This window comes from Eschscholzia californica, unplaced genomic scaffold, assembly GCF_041429995.1.
Source record: "Eschscholzia californica isolate CP2 unplaced genomic scaffold, dmEscCali1.0.p SCAF_6, whole genome shotgun sequence".
In the NCBI taxonomy this organism is placed as follows: domain Eukaryota; kingdom Viridiplantae; phylum Streptophyta; class Magnoliopsida; order Ranunculales; family Papaveraceae; genus Eschscholzia; species Eschscholzia californica.
In genome coordinates this window covers 683,538-689,313 of record NW_028238483.1, presented here as the reverse complement: position 1 = coordinate 689,313, position 5,776 = coordinate 683,538, and the positions used below count along the sequence as shown (strand labels likewise).

Genomic DNA, 5,776 nt, shown 5'->3' with positions numbered 1-5,776 from the left:
TTCTCGTGCGTGCTTGCTCATCACGGTCGACCTGACTCTGATTCTTGTTGAGCTTAGTGCCATGAGACTTAGGTCGAATTTCTCTTCCAGAGTTTTTCACATTAGACATTTCAAGAATATTATCTCTGTAAGTTTCTTGATTCAATCTTATCATCATTTCGATCTATCCTTATAGATCTTTTATGCCCAAAAGCATTTTACCTTTATCTGTTCGAATCTAATTCGTCTTGAGTGGAAGGCTCCTCGAGTTCATCTAATTCTACCTTTGATTCCCATCTCTTGAGAGACCAAGGCAGCCATTACTGATACCATTAGTTGTTGCTCGTATCGACCCTTTTTTATGCTTATATTTCTCACACTTGTCTTCTTGAAAATAAAATCTATTTCAACAAAGACACCATCATGAGCAACATCTACCTTGTTCTCTGATCGGTTATAGAAGATCCCCATGTTTGTCTATTATGCAAGCTAATTCTTGTAAACGCTTTTACATAAGTTTCGCACTGTTTAGACGTTTTGAGAATAGACATCGTTTGGGACAAAACTCCCATCTGAGAATCCTACTCAGATTGGGAATATGAGTTTTATCTTTTATGTGGCTATTATTGAATCCTATTTTGAATTGGGTTCTGACTTTAGGGTCTTTATATAAGGACCATGTTAGAACAGAAAAGATGTAGAATTTTATCTAATAAAATCTATCTCTACAACCATCAAGTATAGAGAGAGGTTTTAAAGAAAAGTCCCAACCTTTCTATCTAGTTAAAGAAGAAAGGTTCTTCATCTCAACCCCTGAATAAGTCCTAGCTGACTCTAAAGGCGGGAGATCAAGTTGTTTGATCGGGTGTCTCAAGTTCATCTAACTTGAGTGGAAGGCTCCTCGAGTTCATCTAACTCTACTTTTGATTCCCATCTCTAGAGAGACCGGGCCAGCCATTACCTTTATATGTGCGAATCTAATTCGTCTTGAGTGGAAGGCTCCTCGAGTTCATCTAACTCTACCTTTTATTCCCATCTCTTGAGAGAACGGGCCAGCCATTACTGATACCATTAGTTGTTGCTCGTATCGAACCTTTTTTATGCTTATATTTCTCACACTTGTCTTCATGGAAATAAAATCCATTTCAACGAAGACACCATCATGAGCAACACCTACCTTGTTCTCTGATCGGCTGTAGAAGATCCCCATGTTTGTCTATTATGCAAGCTAATTCTTGTAAACACTTTTACATAAGTTTCCCACTGTTTAGACGTTTTGAGAATAGACATCGTTTGGGACAAAACTCCCATCTAGGAATCCTACTCAGATTGGGAATATGAGTTTTATCTTTTATGTGGCTATTATTGAATCCCATTTCGAATTGGGTTCTGACTTTAGGGTCTTTATATAAGGACCATGTAGAACAAAAAAGATGTAGAATTTTATCTAAATAAAATCTATCTCTACAACCATCAAGTATAGAGAGAGGTTTTAAAGAAAAAGTCCCAACCTTTCTATCTAGTTAAAGAAGAAAGGTTCTTCATCTCAACCCCTGGATAAGTCCTAGCTGACTCTAAAGGCGGGAGATCAAGTCGTTTCATCGGGTGTCTCAAGTAGAGGACCTGCAATTTGGAGTTTTGATCTACGGGATAAAGTCATCATATTTAGTTCGAGGGAGAGCGATCCTGGTATAATCTCTATCCCGTTCTAGTTCATATTTAGTTTGTGCATGTGATCCTATTAGCTAGTGTTACACGTAATAGACGTCTGAGATTTTGGGTTCTCATAACCCACACGATTTTGGGGCATTTGAAAAACAATGATCGTACAGTCCAACCATTTAAGATGATTTTCACATATATAAAATCATATCATTAATGGAATAATACTAAAATATGAATATATTTAGAAAATTTAAGAAGATTTATTTCAACATAGGATCCTATCACATGCAAACACGACAAACAACATATCTCTCTCACAACAAAAGTCGCTATTGGTTAAAATATCGGCAGCTAAGTTACATAAGTTATTAGAAAGATGCTGCATTTTCTACTAGTTCCATTACTTCATCAACCACGGACGATATGAAGGAAGTGGTACTAGTCGGGTTTCGGGCAGAGCAGTTGGCTCGTATCTCTCCTTGATAACCTGTCAACACTCCTAATTGACCCATCTTGATCATGGAGAACACAAACCTCTGGAAAAACAATGTCTGGTTGTTAGCATAGCTAGTGACAATGGGTCGGGTTCTTCTATCCGTGTACAAATCTTGATCCGAAGTGAAGAGGCCTTGTCGATTCACGAGATCGACGTAGTATCTGTTGTCGAAAATGTTGGGGGTTCGAACATCAAGGAAGGTGGTGTTGGTAGTGTATTTGGCGGGGCAGGTGACCTTGAGATTGCGGGCAAATGTATTTTCCATGGTTGGATCTTGCGTAGGGTATAACCGATCCGTGAAAGAGGTGCACTGACCAATGCCAATGGTGTGGCCACCAGAGAGAGCAACAAGATCAGTTGTGTCAAGATTCTGGTTAGCTGCTAAGGATGAAATAAGAACACTTGCATTTGCAGTTGGAGGAGGGAGATTTTGGAGGGTTACGCTCTGACTTGAAAAGTTTAGTCCATCTCTCGACCTAGAGGAACTCTGTAGTCAGGACCTCCAGACTTTTCTCGAAAGACAAGCAAACAAATTAATACATGGATAGTTTAAAATCCTCAAACAACATGGTAGTTCAACAATCCCAGTACTTGTGCCGACTGCCGACCAGGATAAACATCTTTTCTTAATTAATAAAAGATAATTCTAATTTGATCCAGTTAGAGACAAATTAATTAGGACCAAATTTTTCCAGTTGAAAAACAACCAAGGACCAAATTAAAATTCTTATTTTGTTAGTACCACTAGTCAAAAATGTTGAAAGAAAGTTAAGTTACTATTAAAAACACACCAACCCAAAGAAGAGAACAACAAAAAACTTCAATTTCAAGGAGTAGTTGGATGCTTGGATCACGATTTTCCTTATGTTCAGAAAGAATTGGACACATGACAAATTTTCTTTCCCTAAAAAGAAGCAGCATACACATTAAGAACCTATGTTCTTTGACAAAAGAGAAAACTCAAAAGTAGTACTAATCTATTATTGAAGATGAGCATAACTACATTTCAAATGAAATTACTATGTAGTAACTAAGGTTTTTCTTTTTGTCTATACAGAATTTAGAAGTCGGTGGATTTCAAAAAGATAAATAGATTATATAGTTACCAAGAAGACGGAATCACGAGCAGCGAGAGCAGTGATATCGGCACAAGATACCACACGACCGCAAGCTTGGTTGACACGGGCACGAAGGTCGTTAATGATCCTAAAAGCTTGAGCTCTAAGAGAGAGATTTGGAGGTGCATTCTTCTCACTTGGTCCACTTGCTGAACCATCTAGCGACACAGAACCATCACAACCCTGCATCCAAATCAAATGCAATCCAATTCTAACCACTATCAGCACATTACATTAATAACAATAACTTCCAACCACCTATTGGTCATCAAAATCTTTATACAAGGAAAAAGAAAGTTATATCATGCACGTATGAGAAGTAGTATATGTGTATATATAAATTGTTGATCCTCTGGTTATCAATCGATAAGTCGATTTCTGTCTTGGCTTGATTTAGACAGAGTTTCCTTTCTCTAACTTATAGAGAGATAAACTATTAAGGAATAATGATTTATCAATGTTCCTTCTTTCGGACTAACCGAGATAGGTGTTAGTGTAGTCGAGGCAAGAATAAATTCTCTTTCCTTAAGACATTTTACACCCCCGTAACAGTACCAAACGTTAGGGTGTATGCCTTCGGGATACAACGACTTTCCTTTCAGAGTTTTAAGATGGTACTTCTTTATTTTGAAAGCGGACGAACCTTTGTAAGTATTATGAGCTCTTGGACTAATGCGGATGATCTTCTATATGCTTCGGAAATTCAAATATCACTTGAAACTTCTTCCTTCCTTTTTCTAGATATTCTAGTTTAACCAAAAACTTCTAGAAATACTTCCTAATTAGATATTCTAGGCAAACCAGAACTTCTAATTGTTAGAAGGGAAGAGAAGAAGAAAGTGAATTGAATTGATGTTCTAGACGACCTATGATTATCACTTCACTCAAAACTTTTTTCTTCCTTTTCTAGATATTCTAGTCAAACCAGAACTTCTAGAAATACTTCCTAATAAGATATTCTAGGCAAACCAGAACTTCTAATTGTTAGAAGGGAAGAGAAGAAGAGAATGAAATGAATTGATGAAAATGAAGTGAGTTTGGGTGGTATTTATAGGAATTGAATGGGTATTAGTGACTTTTGAGGTTAAAAGGCACAACTGTTCGGAACCAGGGACTCTAACTGAATATATAGAGTCTGTTCATCCTGGGACGTTAGATTTGCTTGAAATCTCGGTCAAAACGCCCACCGTTGGATGGGGTTTGATCTGTCCCGAGCTTGTACCAAACAGAGATGAAACTCAGCCGTTAGATGAAGATCTGGTGGGATCCCGAGCCATGCCCGACACGGGATTAGCGCGGACCGTTGGATCCGCGAAGATCCAACGCTTCTGCGTTACGCCCGACACCATCCCGACATCATCACGTGCGCGTCCGTTGGATCTTGACAAATCCCGCGCATTGAACGCCTACCGTCCAGATCTGGACGTGCATGGTTCGCTCAAACGGCCCCTGATCTAACTTGTCCCGTTTGACGTTTCAGACCTTAACTTAACCGATTTCATCCAAACTTCAAACTCGAATTTCTCATTCATCCGGAATCGGATTCGAGTAATTCTTTGCTCTAAATTGAAGAGCTTGACGAGACGAGCGCAATGGCGCATTCGGTTTCTGAGTTTGACGAGTCGGGTCAAGCCAAAATTGGCTCCGATTCCAACAATCCCCCACATGAATGAAAATTCGAGGTTTACTATATACAAACATACCATACTGACATGCTGACACTAAAAGAGCTCATATGCGAAACTTCACTGCATCGGAAGAAGGTAGTCTTTTATTTTGTCTGTTGAAAATTTATGTTGTCTCTTTAGTACCCTAAACCTAATTTAGGTCAAAGTCTTTTATTTTTAATCCCATCCAAGCCGGATGATGTTTGTCAATTTTGGCATATAGGCTCCAATTTGTAAATTGTTTTAGTGAATTTTTATTCTTGGTTGTTTTTTGACTGCTTAATTATTTTCAAAAAAATATCTTTTGAAATTATGAACTAATTATTTCACGTACTTAATTTTGTAGTTATGAACATATAATTAATAGAAAATGGTTGTTTGAGTCAAAAAATTATTATTAATAATAAAATAACAAACTTTTTTTTTTGTATTAACTTCAAAAATGTCAAAATATTATAGGTAATGATACATTAAGTTTAAAATAATCTATGATAATAAAACAACTCAGTCGGTTACGTGAGGTATAAGTTTGATCGTCCATTTTTATTTGAAGTTTAATAAAGATCTCATGCGACGGCTAATATAAAATCTTTTTCGTGTAAATCGACCCAAAATAGAAGGATACTAGTGTCAACAATAAAGTTCTAACTTCTTGAAACTACCATTTGACTTTTATACTCTCATTTATATTAGATATTATCAGATATGTAAACTTCTAACAAATTAACTATAAGGCTATTGTCGATATTTACTAGATTCCCAACAATTATGGGTGGAAATCGTGGGAGGGGAGAGAAATTAGTGGGGAGGAAGTCGGTAACAATATCCCCAAACTACATAAAACTCAACTA

General features: G+C 37.2%; 1 pseudogene; it reads right to left on the bottom strand.

Annotated features, from left to right (window-relative positions):
• Positions 1-2,012: 2,012 nt before the first annotated feature.
• Positions 2,013-2,607, bottom strand: LOC147530692 (peroxidase 12 pseudogene; annotated as a pseudogene).
• Positions 2,608-5,776: the final 3,169 nt, after the last annotated feature.